This window comes from Pelodiscus sinensis, chromosome 2 (genome assembly GCF_049634645.1).
Source record: "Pelodiscus sinensis isolate JC-2024 chromosome 2, ASM4963464v1, whole genome shotgun sequence".
In the NCBI taxonomy this organism is placed as follows: Eukaryota; Metazoa; Chordata; order Testudines; family Trionychidae; genus Pelodiscus; species Pelodiscus sinensis.
This window is the reverse complement of record NC_134712.1, coordinates 91,625,055-91,644,972: the sequence shown is the minus strand read 5'-3', so window position 1 is coordinate 91,644,972 and position 19,918 is coordinate 91,625,055. Positions and strand designations below refer to the sequence as shown.

Genomic DNA, 19,918 nt, shown 5'->3' with positions numbered 1-19,918 from the left:
AGTTATATATCCTGCATATTTTGGAGAGTAAAAAACTGTCATGACTTTATTAGGAAACAGATAAACATCTTAGCCTGCAGCTTGCTGCGCAAATCACTAGATGTGTTGTAAATTACCCTCTGTCTCAGTAAGATCATTTCTCTCGCTGCTAACTGGGATCTCTATACTGTAACAAATGCAAAATAATAAAGTATCAAATTAATACGGAGAATTTCAAGGCACACCAGACTAAGTGGATATTGCAAATATTTTGAGACATTTGGAGACATCATAATAAATCCCAGCTTGATTCACAGCAGGATGTTGATGAAGAAACTAGAATATTATTTCTCACTGGAATAAACTGTGTGATTTTGTAAATAGAAATACAAATTTCCATAAAATCTATAAGCTTTGTTTTGAATTCTCATGAAAAATATCACTGGGGACATGAGCAATGCTGCAAACACACAGTATAGAACTGGAGTGATAGAAATTGTTTCTGATGCCAAAGATCAGAAATGCTGAAAGTTCAGAATCACACAGCTTAATTCAACTAACACATCATGAACATGTCTTTGTTCCTGTTAAAGAATATAGAACAAAAGAGTTGTCAACTTTTTTAAGGTTTACAAAGGAAAAACAGATGTCTAATACTGCCTAGAGCCACATTTAAACATGCTGTATCTATATATTTAAACTAAATGCATCCACTTCCAAAAGAGATGTGGGAGTGGTCTGTATTTACCCAAAAGCCACTTACACTTCTCTGGCTGTGTAAAAGAGCAATGAATGAAAATAAATTGTGTGTGTGCATGCCTACCTTAAGGCACCTCACATTGTTGGAGAATTGTAAAGGGGCTTTTCCATAAATGAGAAGCAAGCCCATCTGTCCCCACTCATTTAAAAAATCCTTTATGGTGTATAAAGAAAGGGAAAAAACACATGTTTCCTTGAAGAGAGCATGATATTTTTTTTTAGCATTTAAGCACTTATCTCACCCTGGGACTACTCTAGCTTCTCCAAGCATCTAAGGACAGATTTTCAAAGCTAACTAGATACCTATTTAAACAAAATAGTTTGCATATAGGCACCTGGATCCAAATCCTCAAAGGTCATTAGTGTCCAGATGCCTACTGGGATTTGCAAAAGCAGTGTTCCCTGTAAGCTGAGTGCTTGGGCCCAATGCCCAGGAGATTTACATGCTGCCCACCTGATTAGCAGAGCATCCACAGCCTCCCACAGCCAGCAGCACGTGTTTCTATTGATGGTGCACCTCTGCATATGCCTCACTGTTTGCATGTGACAAAACTTATTCTGCACATGGATGGAAAAAAGAGAGAACACTATGCAAAAGTATTGAAACAGGCCAGGTGCCTAACTCCCATTGGCTCTAACTGTACACACCTCAGCCTCTTGTTCCATACTTGATACATTCAAATACTTACCACAAACATTATCAAAACCATTCTCCTATTAGTAAGTCCCTATCCACACATTCCCCATTTTCATCTTGTTCCTCTAAAACAGCACTGGCCAGCTTTGAATCAATTAAAAAATGATGAATAGTCTTTTGAATAGTTTGCACTATCATTTGAAGTGTATTTTGATCTTGTGTTTATCTGGCTAATTTTCCAGGGCCTGCCTGCAAACATGTATCCTGCCAGGCTTATTAGGTTGTTTTATCCAGGTGCTACTAGTGTCTCACTGGTACAGAGTGCACAGCCACATTTTCAGAAGTATTCTTTAATTTAGACTTTTGAGAATATTGCCTTGGGCAATGCTGATGTGTGTGGTTATCCTGCAGCCCTTGATACAAATTCTCTCATTTCTCTCTCTGTCTGACTTGATGTATAGTGTTTTTTACCTTTTCCACCTGTATGAACATTCATGTGAGATGCCTTGGGTATAGCAAAGTTATTCTTAATGACTGATCCAGTACTTTTAACTGACCGGTTGCAGAATATATCACCATGGAACTGTGGTGGGGTAATAACTGCCTTCCACATACAGTGGTTTCTGAGACTGAATAGAATGCCAAACTGTCAGTCTAAACAAGGGCTGTATTTTCCCCCCCTTTTCTTTCAGACCCTCAGTCTGCTGGGTCTTGAGAGCGCTTCACTAACCTCTGCACCATGATGGCATGCTAAACCATGCTGCTTAACCAACATCTTTAGCATGCAAAGCCTATGGATCTACTGCATCCTGGCCCCAAAATGTCTGGACATTATATAATGGTCTGGATTATATAAAGACCCTAACTAGAAGAGAAGGGAGCCATTGCCTTTTAGACCACCTTGCTTTAGTAACTTTACATAATCTGACTTGGCTGCCCTATTGTCTTATCTGACTCTCTTGTTTGTTGCATTGCCTCACCTTATCTTCCTAATCTGCTGACCCAGTCCTTTGGATTGGATGTTCCAATTACTGACCCTGTGAAAAGTCAGAGCATTGCTTCTAATACTAAAAAAACTTCAACACACACACACACACACACTCTCTCTCTCTGTCTAGACTAAATGCCTCTGTCGCCAGAGGCATGTAGATTAGGCTACCCGGCATAGGAAAATGAAGCGGCGATTTAAATAATTGCCACTTCATTTAAGTTTAAATGGCTGCCACGCTGAGCCGATCAGCTGTTTGTCGGCTCAGCACGGTAGTCTGGACGCTCCGCGGTCAACATCAAAGGCATTTGTCGACCTCCCAGGTATGCCTCCTGAGAGGAGGCATACCTGGGAGGTCGACAAATGCCTTTGATGTTGACCGCGGAGCGTCCAGACTACCGTGCTGAGCCGACAAACAGCTGATCGGCTCAGCGTGGCAGCCATTTAAACTTAAATGAAGTGGCAATTATTTAAATCGCCGCTTCATTTTCCTATGCCGGGTAGCCTAATCTACATGCCTCTGGCGACAGAGGCATGTAGTCTAGATGTACCCTTAGAGGTTACCAAATGAAATTAATAAGCAGCAGATTTAAAACAAAAGGAAGTATTTCTGCACACAACTTAGCTAACCTGTGAAACTCTTTGACAGAGTATGTTGTGAAGCTCAAGTCTATAACAGGAATAAAAAAGGATCTAAAAAGTCCATGAAGATAGGTACATGAACGGCTTTATCCAGGATGGGCAGAGATGGTGCCTCTATTTTAGAATCTGGTGGTGTTCATCTTCCTTTCCAAGTGCTAACTAATGATTCTTATCAGCCTTTTATAACTACCCAGTCTTTAAGATGATACTAGACTGTTTGTTGTTTGTTTTTCCTGTTACAGACTCACTCTGCTAACCTTCTGAAGCTTAGCTACTCACTGTCATTTTTTCTTTCTCCCATTCAATTTTTCCACCCTTCTCTCCCCATCTCTCCTTCCCTTATTTATCCTTGGATCTGGACTTCCAACACTCCGGTCATCTGAAGTGGGTTGTACCCACAAAAGCTCATGATATCATTGACATATTTTGTTAGTCTTTAAAGTGCTACCAGACTATTTGTTGTGTTTTAAGTTTTCCCTCTAGCTTGTGCTTGCCAGAAGCTGGGAGTAGACAACAGGAAATGCGTCACTTGATAATTACTTGTTGTGTTCATTTCCTGTCAGAAAACAGGATACTGGGCTACCTGGACTTTTGGTCTGATCCGATATGCTCATTCTTATCTACTTGACTGTCAGTAGCCTATTTTGACCATTAGGTGTTGCATTTTCCCCATCTTTATTTGCATGCCTATTATGGGATGTTACTATTTAACCATTGAATTGCTTTCAACAAACTGAGTTTAGTAAATAATAAAAGAGACTAGTATAATTTGTCATTCTGCAAAACAAGGTGGATTGGGAAATCATTTTTGGTTTTGGAATTAATGAGTATCACTTCTTAATTTGCTATTTGTTGATTGCTTGGTTATCAAAGGTCTCTAACTTTCTGAGATTACCACTGTAGCTCATGCTCCATATATATTTGTGTAAAACCTCTTTATGTTGTGCCTTGGATATTTGACTGGCTTTGATTTTTATCTGAATTAGCAATTAAGACATCTTTTCTCAAATACAGATAATTTCCTTGATCAGGTGTCACGGTGTCACTTTATGGTCTATATAATGCCTTTTTTTTCTTGTCTTGTCTGCAAAACTGAAGTAAGCTATTCATTGTGGTGTTAAAGGTTCTTTTGCTCAAAATCAATCATCCATTATAAAATTCACCTTGTGATCTCTTGAAGATCTGTGAAATAGTTGTTTGAAGTATCTTGGGATAAGAACAGATGTTTAAATGTATAACATCGAACTGATATTGGATGTTCAGGGTGGGCTGTATCTTTGATTACTCACTTACTTTCTCCATTAGCATGCCTTCAAAATGACACTGTACTCTGGGAGCAATGTTGTGATTCATTGTGCACCCAGACTAGATCTCCAGCTTATAGCACTCCTTTTTTCCCAACAATATTTACTCTCACAATCCAGCAGAGGTTTGGTTCCTGCTTTAGACTCCTTTCAAGAGTTGTCACCAGTAGGTAAATACAGTGGCTCAACACAGTTTCCTTGAAATTCAAATAAAGGAAAAGAAAATTAAAGCAACCAAAGGCCTAGACACGTATTGTCTTATTTCATAGCTGAAGTCAATCTAATTTACCAGCACATCAATAGCAGAGAGTTGGCATGCGCTGCACTGTATCCCCAGCAGTTACTGATTCTTCTGACCACTGTTCAGCATTAGGACACAAGTTTTGAACTCATGTGAAGCTCTGTTTAATTTCTTCCACCTGCAGAACCAGTAAGGCCTGGAGCTGAGACCATCTACCACTCCTATGAGTCAGCCAGAAAGTCAATGTCAGAGGAATTCTCTTCTGTTGATTGCATAAATCATTGTTTTGCCTTCATAGTTGAGTTAAAAATTGCCTAGGATTGAGTGATCCATATATTGGAGAGGGAGAGGCAGAGGGGGAGGGAGAGAGAGAGAATTCATAACTTTACTCTTTTTGCAGGTGCATTTTAAAATCACTTTATCCAAGAGCTTGATTCAACTTGCCAGAATGCCTCTAAATTTGATAATGTTTGCATCTGTTCTGAATTTCAACAATTTTAATCCGTTGACATTAACACATTGATATGAATGCTTGAGGCTGGATTGTTTGTTACAATTTTTCTCTGTACTCCTTTATTGAATGTGCCAAAATTCTGTTCTTCAAAACTCTCTAATTTTCAACAAACCGACCCAAAAGCATCCGTAAGTTCCCTTACAACCTCCTGGGTTTTAGAAGTGTCCTTCTGTTTACAGTTCCATCTTCACGCTTTTCTGGGTGGAGGAAGGCCCTGAGATAGGTACATAGAAAAGCAGCTATGACTGCTGGCTCAAAATTCTACCTAGTAAAATACCCTTTTTGTTCTGTACCAGTAATAAATATAAATAGGTGAGACCTAGGCAGTTCACTTTGAAAACTGAAAATTTTATTGTGTGTGTAATAAAAAAAAAAACCCCATAAAATTTGCTTCTCAGTTTTCACAGTAAATTTCTATGGTCATTTAACTTCTGTAAGAACTAAAGACAAATAATTTAATTTAATAACCATAACGTCTGCTAAAATATCTGATATTTCATATTTGCACAATGCTTTTCATCCATAGTTCTCAAAGCATTGAACAGACTTTAATGAGTATCTCTCAGTCCCCCTTTGAGGTTGAGGAATATTATCTCCATTTTACAGATGGAGAATTGAGGCACTGACCTTTTTCTCTCTACGTATTAATCTGGCATTCATCATCCGAGATCCTTATTCTGTCCAGGAAGTTTACAGATTTTCTACACAAAGTTTGGAAGTTTAATTTTCTAGTTGTGCAGAGGTATGAGAATCAGGTCTGGTTTGTTACAGTATTATAAATTATCTGCTTACCTGATGGATTAATCTTCAATATATCTGCAATAATGCTGGCTCAGGTGTCTGTTTATTGCCCATTCTGAATAACACAGTGATTTTAATTAATCTGATTATAACATTATTCTAAATGCCATTTACAACTGACATTATACAATTAGATTTTCATAGAGCCATCAGAAGTGCAATTCTAAAAATATCCAACTTGTCTGCCTAAAGAAATAGACTTCCTCTTCTTCCTTGTCCCTAAATTCAACTCAGCAGTGGGTATGTCAATGCTGCAGGTTATTATTCCGTTGCACTTAACTTAATATTAGGCTGGAATATGCTAGTGACTGCTATCAAAAATAACCAGGTTACAGCTGATCAATGTACAGAGACCTTTTAATTCAGTCTTAAAAAGGAGCAGTTAAATGTTCCTTGGTCTACTGATAAACAGTAAAAGCCACTACTCAAGGCATTGCCAGTATGGAAGCCTGGGCAGAAGAGGTTTCCATGGAAACGGGTTGCAAATGCAGGGGCTAGGACATTGAGTAGATGCAGCTAAGTATCTGTGTGGGCTTGTCTGCACTGCAGTTAGATACTCATGATTGGCTGCAGGGCTGCTTAAATGCAGGGCAGACATTCAGGCTCTAGCCCAAGCACTGGGACAAGTCTTGCAAGGTCCTATAGACCAAGCTTCTGCCCAAGCCTGAACATCTACACTGCTATTAGCCACTTAGTCTGAGTCTGGCATGAGACAGCTGTAGGTGTTTAACTGCACTGTAGCACAATCTTTTGTGTGTGACAAAAGAAGCAGAGAGAAGTGTTATTGAGAATGACCTCTGAGGCTATTTCTACACTACCAGGTTATTTCAAAAATAATTTTCAAACTTAGTTTGAAATAACTCCCAAAATAAGTATTTTGAAATAAACTTCTTCCTCTTCACAAGCAGGAGTTATTTCGAAATAACAAGCGTGGTAGTGTGGATGCTCTGCTTGTTATTTCAAAATAAGGGGACTTATTTCAAAGTAACTCCCCAGTGTAGACATAACTTGAGAGAGCAAAATCAGAGTTCTTTGGGGGCACAAGATTGCATGCAGGCTTGGCAAATGTGAAAGGAAACTGTCTCCTGTTGATTCCTACAGTTTTCAGAAAAATTGGACTTGGAGTACATTCTCTGTAAATAGAATGGATTATACTAAAGAAATACCTAACTGGTATTTGTTAATGGAAACTACTCAACAAACCCCAGATATTGGCTAACTACTGAGGCAAAGATGTTATTGTGAAGTGCCATTGAAAAGCCCAAAAGAAAATTAATCATTGTGTGCAAAATCTGAATAATGCACAGCAAATAATGTTTGTGGTCATATACTAAGTAATGAGGATTTAAAAACACTACTTATTCAGTAAATACCATCCATCCTGTGCACTGACTGAATGGTGTTGCAGAAATATATATATTATTACGTAATTAAAGACAGCATCTGAATATATATGTGCAATGGGACTGAATTAAGGGTATACAGGCAACCTTAACTTTGTGACTTTAAGTGCTTGCCTTTGCAAGCTTGATGTTCTTTTACCGTATGGGGTATTCTATGTAATTAGAGATAATGGCAAGTTAGTTATATTCAGTTGCATCATTGTTGTTTGAACTTATTACTTTCATTTATAAAAGAAAGACTATCTCTCTCAAGTAAAATTCAGTAAATTCTTAATTTATTGGATGATAGTGCTATCAAGGCTGTCCTAAAGTGATCTATAGTTACGAAGATAAACTGAGGCATTGAGATTCTCTGATGCATTACCAATGTATGTTTCAGTACTTTTAGAAATTGCTTTCCACAAAATTGGGATGAAACATACTTAAAAATATTCTACATACCACTTCTTATAGATTTAAAAACAAAAATAACAGTGCACTTTGTGGACAAAAAGTATGCTTGCTAAAGCACTTATGTGAGAGAACTATATATAGCAATGATAGTTTCTAGCAGAAATATTGTCTTTGTGTGGAAATATACTAATATTTGGTGCAATATATTTCAGAGTTTTTCCCCTATCATGCACGTAATTTTGCAGTTCATTTATCGATTATTTCTGCAGACTTAATGAGAAAACACAATTCCTTTCATCTGTATTTCTAACAGCTTTTTCTTTACTATACTTTCCTTTAAAAGGATGTTAACTTGATTGTGTTTTAAGGTACCATACTCAGTGAAAGAGCTCAGTTACCCTTGTTTTCTAAATCTCGCACTATTCCATCTCTCTCTCAGATTTAGCTGAAAGAAATGTCTAAATTGCAATTTAGCTGAAGTTCGAACTCTTCCTTCCTATGTACGGCTAGACTATGCGTTTTTGTTGGAAAAAGATATGTAACATACATTCTGCATTTTGCGTACTTTTTTCCAATTCTTCTATCAGAAGAGGCTTTTCTGACATTTGGCCCATCTAGACTTGGCCAAATGTTGGGGGAAAAAACCCTCTTTCGGAAGCCCCCTTCTTCCTCGTAGAACGAGGAATACAGGGGCTTCCAAAAGAGCGCACTTGCTCCTCTGCAAAAAAAAAAAAAAAAAAAAAAGCAGAAGAGTGAACGCATTCCCTGGATGCAGCGGAGGTTTTACCAGATACCTGCGGTATCCCAAATCTCTCCTAGCCCCCCCTCCCCCACCGCACTCCCTCTCCCTCCTGCAGTCTAGCCATACCCTAAGAGAATGGTTGTATCCTAGTGAAGAGGTATCAGGGAGCTGTACATGAATATTCTGTAGAAATATAGGGGGCCAGATTGTAATTATATGTTGCCCAGGTGTAAAGTAGGAGGGAAAAAAAGACGAAATAGATTGTATTAACACCTTCTAAAGGAGTGACGAGAGGAGACAAGTCTTTTGTCCAAACCTAGTGCCGCCACTGCACAGGCACATGGAGCTGAATGGGAGCAATGAGCATATGTCTTGTCTTTGAGCTGAAATACTCTAGCTCTCAATGAACTACTATGCTAAGTATAGCATAATTGTGGTGGTCTTGAGCAGTGGGCAGGACTAGCTGCCCTATGTGTCTGTTGGAGATGCTAGGCATAATACTTAAGTGGCTATCGCATCTTGTTGCTTACATCGCCCTGATTACACTCTGTTTTCCTGCATTAACTTTGTCAAAGATAGCATAGCTATGTCTCCTAAATCAGGAATTTACACCTCTAACTAGATGTCTATACCCACTCTAAGGGGGAACAAGTTGAATGTTTCTAAGAGATGGTTGATCTGAGCTCCAGAAAAATGGGAACAAATCCAAGCCTCTCCCATCTTGCTATACTGCCTGCCAGAAAGAACATGCTAAATTATGTACACTTAACATTTATTTTTGTTATAGCCCACAGGTAATGGGTGCCATTCCCAGTATACATTAACTGTCTCTCTATCACCTGAGGTAATATTGATAGGTACCTGAATAATTTTTTCATTTCATTTTAAATTGAAAGAAACACTTCACTAATAAACAATATGCAATAACGTCTTTAAAAAACTCTTACTTCATATTTGGTTATTGTTTGGCTTATGGAATTTTGTATGGCAAATCTATTAAACAAAAATAGAGGTTCTTTCCATGCATATGATTTTTTGACACATCTAATTTATACCAGTTCATGTATAAAGACATGGAATTTGAATTTCTTTTCTTCCTTCACTTGAATTTACATAAAGATTAATCTCTCAGTTAAATAATGCTGAGTTATCAAGTATGTATGCCACAGAACATCGCAAGCAGTAAGATTAAACTCTTTGGTTGTAAAGAAAGAAGTATTTGTCTCTCAAAGAAAGAAGGAAAACATCATTTTAATCAGATTTACTTTAACAATGTCAGAGGGGAGGAAATTTCCCGAGACAATAAAACCTGTGCAGTTGTAGGACTCTATATTAATAAAAGACATAAATCTATAGTTCAGCTATATTTATATTAGCTTGTGCACTCTCCCTTCCCCCCCCCCCCCCGACCACACACTCTCACTCACCCCCAGCCTGCTCCTGAACCCTACCTCACACCCAGACCCCACAGCCCTACTTCCAGTCTGCTCCCAGGCAGCCCCTGCCAGCACACTGAAGTGCTTTCTTTCGGCCCCACTCTAGAGCTGGTGTGTGTGTGTGTGTGTGTGTGTGTGTGTGCGCGCGTGTGCAAAATTACTACTAGCCCTGGGTTTCCAAAAGCGTTAATCCAGCCCTGTTAGTAAGCCCTGAGCCTTGGGGACTCCCTCCCTTTTCCCCTGAGGTTGGAGTGTGGTGAGAATGGTTTTATCCTGCTTCTCTGTTGGGTACCACAATTGTGGTTTGGTTCCTCTTCACTTGTGTGTAGCACTGAACTGATTTTTCTGTTGATCAGTGATCCCTGATCCATAAAAGATTCCGCGCCCCTGCTTTAGAAGGTCTCTATGCTGGTAACATGGTGGAGGAAGATGGGGAAGATAGGATCAACTATTGCAAGGATTCTGCAGCAATTTGGATTTTCCTGCACCTTGGACATACACAAAGGAATTCAAAACTTTCCCTTCTCGCATTCCATTGTGCCAAGGTAAAGCTCTCAATGTATCTTTTATGTGGGGAAAAAGTGATTTCAGACACTTGGCAGTTCCTGTTGCCAGAAGATGAGTTCAGAGCAGATGGGGATTTTTAACTGAATTCTGTGTAGATCTGACATGAAAAAAAAAATGAATCTAAACTGAAAAGTTGTCTGTTCTATTGCCACAGAGAAAATATTCTTATTTGTCTTGGGGCTTTTACTGTTTATCATAGAACATTTTCTATCTTCTCCAACGTTCTCCTGTGCCTACTTAGACTATTTGGAATAAATCCTCCTACCATTGGGTAGAAATGAGAGAATGTGAGGAAATCTGGCTTTGGAAATGCTGTGGCCCTTAAGAGGGGGTTGATTGTTGACCACAGCCAGTTGAGTCCCTGTAACCAGGAAGAGGAATCAAATCTGTCCTGTTGTAGCCCCATACTACCTTTTATCAGGAGCTAAATGCCTTCATAGTTATTCCTTTTGGAGCCACAAATGAGGTCTTCAGGAGATTCCTCTAAAAAATTATGCTCTTGGATCAGCTGTAGCTGGAAGCTTCTTTATGCATGGGTTACCAGTGGGTCTGGGATATAAAATGAAGATCCAGATTGAACTTTTTCATTTATATATCTTTGTGTATGAGCTTTTTTATTTGAGGTTATCTCTGATAGGGATGCATTCCTTTTCTTTGTGAAAAGGTAGCAATTTAAGTTTTCTTCCCACTGTATTTCCCCACATGGAAACTCCCTTCTATTTGCAATCAGGAAGTCTTGTCCCTTTTTGTTCTGGTTGCTCCTGCAAAGCAAGAAAGAATGAAACTTCAACTTTCAATACACAACACTTCTAACTTAAAAGAACTACAGAGGTTTGAAATTAAGATGGTTGGCTTTTGAGGATTTGGTGACAACACCTTTTAACTTGAAGTGCCCTGTTGGGTGTATTTTATGTTCATTTTTCCACTTCATAGTCCATATAATAAATTTGCTACTTTTCCCCCATCTCTCACTCACCAACGGGACTTTTCGTTCAACAAAAAGATGTGCATGTATTGGCAAACAATATATTCATTTTATTGATCTATTTGCTAATGCCAAACAGATTACATTTATTTGCTGTTGAGTCTTTGACCCCATAGCAGATGGAATATGGGGAGAGAATGCCATGGGTTAAAAATAAGCCCCCCTTTTTTTTTAAAGGCTTCAGTTGAATGTATGAGTGAAACTGTTAATGCTGCAGGTCCACACACTTCTAACAGAGCATTTTTTCTGTGATTAAAATTCTAAGTAGCAAATGCATACATCAACAAATACCTATTTGCATTCACATTCCCTAATTTGCAGGTACATTTGTGGTAATTGAAAGTGGAAAGTGAAAGCACAGATGTACATGAATTTGTTTTTAAAAGGAAACTAATTTAGTTAATGTCTATAACAATATTAAATGGCTTTTCAGTTACTGTGCTGCAAGAAACATCCCATAATCTATGAATGTGGTAGGATTGCTATACAGCCAAAGCAGTTTTAAAGACAAGTATGAATAAGTCTAAGCAATAAGCAAATGAAGCTTCTGATGGGGGGGGGAAAAATCACAAAGCAGGTCGTAACCCTGTTATTCTCCACTGCATGAAAACTGTTTCAATATTATGTTAATTAAAGTGTTTTTCTGAATAGATTTCCTATAACTGCAAGCTGTTGTGCTGATGGGATAGTTTTGACTCACTAATTCCCATTTCAGATGCTCCAGAAGGCTGTTGTACAGCACAGCTAGTCAGGGCATAAATTAAACTGAGATATTTTATGATACTCTGTTACAAATGGCTTTGGATATATACATAGGCCCATAATTCATTTCAGCCATGGATATATACTAAAACCAGCTCTATGGCTCAGTAAGTTCAGATTGTGATGTGTTATTGTGGAGCAAACCCAGAATATTGTCAGTGCAATCTGGAGTTACTCCAGATTTTGAATGTAACTGCACAAAATGGGGTCAAGCATGATAAAGCTTTAAAATATATTGAGTCAGTTATGGAAAATATACCATATATATTTACATGCCCTGCATGTCCTAAGATTTGGCCACGGGTTTCAGCAGCAGTGGAGAGAAAGCTATCCAGAATGAACGATAGCATATTTTAAGAGGACAGTGTGATCACAAAGAATCATAGATCCTATGGTTGGAAGAGACCACAGGAGGTCATTGAGTCCAGACCCCTGCCCAAAGCAAGACCAATCCCATTTAATATGCACATTTTATACTAGATTTAGGCTTCCAAGGAAAGACCTATATTTAAAATGGGTAATGTTGTTATGACAGTCACCATGTCAAAAAAGCAACCATATTATGGAGAGTGATTACATCTCTGGGGTTGGTGAAGGATCCCAAACTCTCATCCATGCCTTCATGAGAAGGACACAATTTCAAATTAACTAACATGCACTATAGGCTAGATTTGCATATTTAATTCAATAGAAGCCATTGAAATCAACAAGTTGTAGCTTTTTCCTGAAATTCCAGTTTATGTGCATGAAAGCTTCAAAATTAAGGGACGTAACACCGAGTTTAGGCTGAGCATGCCACAAAGTGTAGGGGGCAAGACTGTACTAAAACGTCTATAAGAATTTTGTGGAATTGTACTGTTTAATTCTTGCAACTTGTTGGGGATCATTCAGATCAGTAAGGGCTTGTTTCACAACTTGCTTGTAACTTTTGGTGCCTTAATGGTCCTATGACTCAGAGATTTGACCCCAACAGCCAGCCTACCAGAGCACAGTTCTCACCAGCCTAATTACTCCGTGTGTCATAACTCCAACAGCTCTCAAACAGCTGTCAGAATCCCAAATCTATTCAAATCCATCTATCCCAAGTTCTTAACTGAGAGGCATGGACATTTCCACTCTGTTTTGTCACCTCCTGAAGGAATGAAACACTTGGCATGCATACTTCATACAGTTTGTGCAACAGGAACCTGCTTGGAATAAAAATAAAGGAAAGGTTATTTAATAGAAAAGCCCCTGACTCAAAGATGAAATAGTAAAGGGAAGAAAACACATATATGCTCCACAGAAAATAAATATAAAGATGCAAGCTCAGGGTTTACGCTTATACACAAGATAAAAATTCCTGTTCCTTTGCCGAGTCTCCAGTGTGCCCCCAGATCCTGAAGGGGAATTCTAAATACACAGATCTCCTCCATCCCTCCACCTTTGAGCTTGTCTCTCAGTTCTGTCAGGGTAGCTGATAGAGTTCACTAGGCCCTGGGCAAGGTGGGGAAGGTGACAGTTGCAGGGCCACTGGTTGAAGCAGAGCTGGGGGCTCATCTCCTTCAGCACTACACAGCATGTGCTGCTCAGGATTCTGGCAGCTGTGGTGGTGGGGGGGACCACTATGCCCTTTTATATTACCATGCCCCGAGGCAACTATATCCTCCCCCCTTGGCCCCTCAGTTGTCCTGAGTTCTGCAAAGCTATCACTTCAAACTCCTTTCTTTTTAACTATGTTTACAAATGGATGTTATTTTGTTTGTCCCTTACACAGCTCCACCGTCTTAGGGTGTGTCTAGACTACAGAGTTTTGTCGACAAAAGTGGACTTTTGTCGACAAAACTATACCTGCGTCTACACTACCGCTGAGTTCTGTCGACATAACGTCGACAGAACTCAGCAGTTTTGTCGACGCTGGTAAACCTCATTTTACGAGGCATTAACGCCTTCTGTCGACAGAGTTCTGTTGACAGAAGGCATTATTGAATGTAAACTGTCCTTGCGTCTACACTGCCATGTCGACAAAGCAGCTTGCTTTGTCAACAGAACTGAATGTAGTGTAGACACTCTTTGTCAACAGAAGCTTTGTCGACAGTATCTGTCGACAAAACTTCTGTCGACAAAACTCTGTAGTCTAGACGTACCCTTAGACTATGATGGTTCGTGGCAGGAGAAATTAGTCTCCTTTCTTAAGGGTATGTCTACACTTCAGAGGATTTTTTTTGAAAAATGGCTGTTTTTCAGAAAAAACTTCACTTTTATGTGTACACTGCAATCGCGTTCTTTCGAAAAAAATCGAAAGAACAGAGGGGTTTTTTCAAGGTTGGTAAACCTCTTTCTACGAGGTTGTTTTCTTTTTAAAGACCTCTTTCAGAAAAAGGCATGTGTGGACAGGGAAGAAGGAATTCTTTCGAAAGAAGAAAAAACACAGGTGCCCTGGTAGCCACTCCATCCATAGTAATTGCAGCTTAAATGCTAGATAGTGTCCATTCAGTGTGGATGCTATCTTTCGGGAGATCTCTTCCGGAAAAGCTTCTTCCAAAAGAAGCCTGCAGTCTAGGCATAGCCTTTGTTTTCCAAGACTATGGTTTTCTTTTCAGTTTCAGGTTGTTGCAGTGCTTTCACTTTAATGGCCCATCACTGATCTTACCTGGGTTTTGTAATAGTAGGTCAGTGTTTCTCAGTGTTCAGTGGATCCCTTCTGAGAGAGATGCTATTGGGCTGCTCCAGTTTGTTTACTTACTCGCTCCACAGCCATGGAACCTCACATTGGCTCCAGTTTGTCATTTGCAGCCAAGGTACACATCTCACAATGACCAAGTTCAGAACATTATAAACTTTCATAAAGCCCTTTCTCAACCTACTTTTATAGCACAATCTCATTCTATACAACCAATTGATTCAATTGCTGCTTCTTTTGGGGTTTAGATTTTTTTTATTCTTCTCTTAGAGTGCCTTGATTCTGAAGGTCACAAACATAAAATAATATTTGCATATCTAGTGTAATCATGGAGCCATCATTAGTGACTTCAGGGTGTGTGTGTGTGTGTGTGTGTGTGTGTGTGTGTATGCATAGAAAGCTCTTGCACCAGCCACCTTTTAAAAAAGCTTAGTAATAAAAGCCTTGATCTATCTTATAGGCATATGAGGGAGTCAAATTGAGACCAGTGGGATTTATAAATGTAAAGTTAAAGTGCTAAAGTGTTTTTGGGATTGGGACCAAAGTTATTCAATTTTCTATTTATGAAACCGAATTAAGGAGTTATACATTTACCTAGGGAATATAAAGCATTAGCTGGAAATTGACAAGTTTCACCTTACACAATTTCTCGAATTCATTGTTCCTCACCTGTGGATTTTTTTTCCCATACCTAGGCAAGAAATGGTCCTAAATGAATTATAGCACTGAAATACATTAAAAGTGATTCTATTAACTTATTCTTCTCAAATGAGGGAATTACTAATGACTTTTGACATCAAATTCAACAGCTCATGGAGCATATCACTCTTTATAGCCAACCGTTTTACAAAGAAATGCATCATTCTCAGATCTCAGATTAAAATTCAGGACATGTAACACATTTAAAAGACCAAAAAGTGTGTTTGAGATGACAAGATCAACTAGTAGCCAAAATTAAGGTTGACATGGATTTGAATTAGTAAAACTAGTCTTTTATAAAAAGTTTTATAGTGATTTAGCTCAACATTTTTTTTTTCTTTTTACAAAGTTAATTTTGACTAGGGAGCAAAAAAAAATCCTTAAAATATTTGACCCATTTTAAACATATTTGGATCAACTTAATTTAATTCACTGTGTTTATAGTAGGGAAGAATTTTGCAGCGTATACTTAAATAGTATACTATCTAACTTTAACAATTTTGCATTTTAGTGGCATTGAGGAAAAACAAAATCACCTAGAAACAGTTGTAATCCTTCTGCCAGGTAGTGCCAGCAGCAGCCAGGGCTGGGTTCAATATTTAAGGGTTCCTTTTCATTCATCTCACACAGAATAGGCTCGAGCCCCACCTAGTAGCCTAGGAAATTCATACACTCCTGGACACCTCTGGGAGGCAATGCTTCCCCACTCGCAAGCACGGAATCTGAGTGTAAAAAAGAGACTGTTAATGAAAGAGGGAGAGAAGTAACATGGCATTTGCTTGGGAAAACATCACAAACAGAGTTTATAACCAAACCAGGAGTAAACACCCCAGCCCAAGTAGATTGAGCAATGTCCTTTGCCTCCCAGGTCCGCAAGGACAGCAATGTAAGTGTCCCATTCATGTACTCAACCTTTCTCTGTACCCCATTCACAGTTGCTGCCCTTGGTCAGGACAGACTAGAGCTCAGAGGTGATTTTCAAAGCTGACCTCCCACCCTTGGGGACAGGGATAGGAAGTGTCTCAACCACTCCGTTGGCCATTTGCTGCTGCTCCTGCCAGCCACTCTCGTTGGCCACCTGCCGGCCACTTGCTCCTGCCAACTGCCGTGCTGGCTGGCGGCTGCTGATGGGTTTGTATCTGGGCCAAACCTAGTGATTTCAGCTTTCTGTGATTCCAGTTTCTCCGTGATTTCAGCTCTTGACGCACAGTGCAGGCCAGCAGAAAACAAAGACTCCTTATGGAGTCTGTTTTAGTTCTATTATTAGAAAAGAGGGGGTGGGAGGGCAGGAAGAAACAGGCTGAATCAGTGTTACAGCTCATGCATTGAGGACATATAGCATACTGGCTCAGAGCTCTGCTCCCTCCTTCCCCAATCCAATCCAATCCACTTGAGTCTGGAAGGGAAAGTCTTGTCCAACTGAGAATCTTTACAATGACAGTGTCTCTCCTGCAAGCACTGGTGTCATATTTTACAGTTCCTGCATTTAGGGTTAACATGGCTTGTGACCCCCACAACAGCCAAATTAGTTACAACAGGCAAAATAGCGTTCCAACAATTGATCATCTATCAGGCCTATAGCATTGACTGAACTGGATTTACGTAAGCACACCCAGGATTTCATTCCCATTCCAGCCTGAACTGTATTTACATAACAGTTTACTTTACAGCAAAGGTATCTTTGGAGGATAGGGACATAATTCAAAATGACCTTAGCAAGTTAGAGAAATAGTCAGATGTAAACAGGATGAGGTTTAATAAAGAGAAATGCAAAGTGCTCCACTTAGGAAGGAACAATCAGTTCCATACATACAAGATGGGAAGCGACTGTCTAGGAAGGAGCATGGCGGAAAGGGATCTAGGGGTCATAGTGGACCACAAGTTGAATATGAGTCAACAGTGTGAAGCTGTTGCAAAAAAAGCAAATATGATTCTAGGTTGTATCAACAGGTGTGTTGTAAGCAAAACTCATGAAGTCATTCTGCCGCTCTACTCTGCACTAGTTAGGCCTCAGCTGGAGTACTGTGTCCAGTTCTGGGCACCACATTTCAAGAAAGATGTGGAGAAATTGGAAAGGGTACAGAGAAGAGCGACAAGAATGATTAAAGGTTTAGAGAACATGACCTATGAAGCCAGGCTTCATGAACTGGGTTTGTTTAGTTTGGAAAAAAGAAGATTAAGGGGGGACATGATAGTGGTTTTCAAATATCTAAAAGGGTGTCACAAGGAGGAAGGAGAAATTTAACTACTAACCCACATATCAACAGAACGCCATTATATTAACTTGCTGTTGTGTAGCATGTTCCCATTGGAGGCCATGTTCAAAGAATCCCACCTGCGGGGTGCATGTTGAGCACTGCAGTAACCCAAACAGCCCTGCAGGCTGCAAACAAACAAGTCATGGGCTGTATGTGGCCCTCAGGCCACGCGTTGAGTAGCCTTGCCTTATAGGGCTAATCAACTGAGTGAGCATAACCACGCCCAGGATTTTTTTCCCCTTCCAGCTAGCTGCATTGGAAGCATTGATTCATATCCTGCTTACACAGTAAAACAAGATATGGTGGAATAACTTAGCTGGGCGGTTTCCACTAGAATACAGATGAGTAAAGACTGGTGTTCAGAATGTACAGTATTTTAACAATGATAAAGCAATAGACCTGTAATAACTGGGAGATTCTGTAAAACGTTTATTTTCTGTTTTAAAATTTAATGTTGGACAGAAGTAGAAGCAATTTCTGAAAGTCATGTTGTCTGATAAGGGAACTCTCATGGGATGCCCCTGTCCCTTTAAATTGGAACATAGCCACTTCCCTTGTAGAATGTCAAATGACTCAAATTAGGCTTTAAAAGAGGATAGCTAGACCTGGGAAAAGAGCTGGTGTCTCTGTAAGTAGAAGCTGGGAAATTAAAGTGCTAAAATCTTCTGGCAAGAGGGAGAGAGTATGCTTAAAAGGAAATGAGAAATGTGTTTTGTTGTTTGTACTCCAGGATGACCTGGCTGAAGAGTTGTAATTTGGTATTTTGGACAATTGAACTGCCTAAAATTCACTGAATGTGGCAGTAAATCCTTTGCAAACTATGGGGAACCCCTGCTTTATTAAAGGAAAGGTATCAGTACAATGTGAATTAAAGAATCTACACAGAGTCCAATCTGCTCCTGTTAATGGCAAAAATAATGTATTGCCCTTCTTCCTTTTAGTACTACAGAATCAGTGCCTCTGGGTATAGACTGTTCCTTGCTAGCTTGTGCATCATGAATGGTGCTGTTAAGTTCCATTTGGAGATTTTATTTCGGTATTAGATGAGTTTCATGGAAGGGGAGAGAAAGTGTTAAGGTCAAGACTTTTAAAAGTGACCAATAGTATTGGGTGCCTCCAAGTCCAGGCGTCCAATTTGCTGCCTGTTTGAGGATCCTTGGTTCCAATGCCAACACCCCATTAAGGTCAGTGTTAAACCTCCCATTGACTTCAGTGGGGAAGAATTTCATCCCTGGGTCTCCAGAAAGTACTGAGCCATCCCACCAGCTGATGCCTCTTTAAGTTGCCCCCAGGTAAGGACCTAATAACCAATCACATTTAAAATATTGTCCTCTTTTTCTCCCCACTGTCTCATCCAATATGAAATAAAATGATGTACTTTCCTCCTCTGTCCACTGATCACATTTAAAAGAAGTAAAGCAAAATGGGCTATTCTTGAGCATTCTAAAAATTGCTTTTAACGTGCAAAGTTGGTTATAACCTTAACTCAGGAAAGCTACGATTTCTCCATAATCGTGACAAGATCTGACTGATTCCTGACAAGTGACAGGAATTGTGCTGCTCACATTTTATTAAAGAAAGCAGTGAGCATACTTATCAGTTGAAATAAATTCTTTTGTATTTTAAATAAGACCTGTCTACTGGAGTTTAAAGATAACTTTAATGAGTTTATTTTAATTTTCAGTGTGTGCAGTTTGAATGGTGAAGTAATCCAAAAGAATAATTTAAAAACCACAGTGGGTGGGTAGCATAAGGACATACTACTTTGCATTTCTTTTAAGACCTTTTTTGTTTTAATTGCACATGGAACTAGTTAAGAAAAATAGGTATAGTTGAAATAACTTGGAAGTAGATGTTTAAATAATTGTATTCTGTAACCAAAGTTGGTTACATATCACAGTGAAAACTGAACTTAATTTTATGCGTGTTTTATGGAGGAGGTCAAACTAAATGGTTAGAATAGTCCCTTCTAGCTTTGAAATTAAATGGAATTACTGTATTGGTGAGGAGTGATTCCAGTTGATTCAGGCACTTGTTCAGGGTTAATATTTCTGTCCAAATAAAAATTTATGTAGGTCTCAAGCAAGTAATGCTGTCTGTTTGTTCATATCCAGCAGGCAAGAATTTCTCCTTAATCTGGGGGAGA

At 39.2% G+C, this 19,918-nt stretch overlaps 1 long non-coding RNA gene across 2 annotated transcripts in view; it reads left to right on the top strand.

The window, feature by feature from the left end:
• LOC106731633 (uncharacterized) overlaps positions 1-19,918 on the top strand; it is a 187,981-nt gene that overhangs the window by 101,992 nt on the left and 66,071 nt on the right. For both annotated transcript variants that reach the window (XR_012900974.1, XR_012900973.1), the window contains one exon: positions 10,196-10,384. This is a non-coding gene — a long non-coding RNA (uncharacterized LOC106731633). The remainder of the gene's footprint in view (positions 1-10,195; positions 10,385-19,918) is intronic.